The sequence below is a fragment of the Penaeus monodon genome, chromosome 29 (assembly GCF_015228065.2).
Source record: "Penaeus monodon isolate SGIC_2016 chromosome 29, NSTDA_Pmon_1, whole genome shotgun sequence".
Lineage (NCBI taxonomy): Eukaryota > Metazoa > Arthropoda > Malacostraca > Decapoda > Penaeidae > Penaeus > Penaeus monodon.
In genome coordinates this window covers 37,606,512-37,607,106 of record NC_051414.1, presented here as the reverse complement: position 1 = coordinate 37,607,106, position 595 = coordinate 37,606,512, and positions in this window count along the sequence as shown.

Below are 595 nucleotides of genomic sequence, written 5' to 3'. Positions count from 1 at the left end.
CCTCTCAAAACAGAGGGGGTTTGATGGCCCCTTTCTAATACACTGAATCACGTGCTTTATGTGGAGTTCGAAAGCTAGGGGCGAAATAACCGCATTGAACGAGCAATTTTTTTTCCCCCTTTTTATGAAACGCACACAATGATTTGCCCAAACTACACGAGAAACTCCATCGGCGTTTATCAGTTAAATCTAAACAATTTTAACAGTTTCCAAAATGGCGGCCCCGAGAGTTCCGAAACCGGGAAATCCGTTTTCCCGATTAGAAAAAGCAGAAGGTTATATGATGGCTCAATAAAGCTCGACTTCCCTTTGGGGGTTTTTTTTAAAACCCATCTGAAAAAAAGACGCGGAAAGGCCCCGAGAATGACGGGAGTGCAGCTAAACCCAAAAAGAATACTTTAAAAAGTTTAACGTTCAAAATATGTAAAATTCCTCCCCCAGATAGCGAGGGGGAAAGACGCTCATGTTATCCATAATCTTTTTAAAAGACCGGGGGAGGAAAAACAGCGAAAAAATCGAAATCGTTTTCATAGTTGCTATATATCGGTATAGCGAAGAAATAATGTTAAGGTCGTTTCCTAGAGACGGGTTAAAA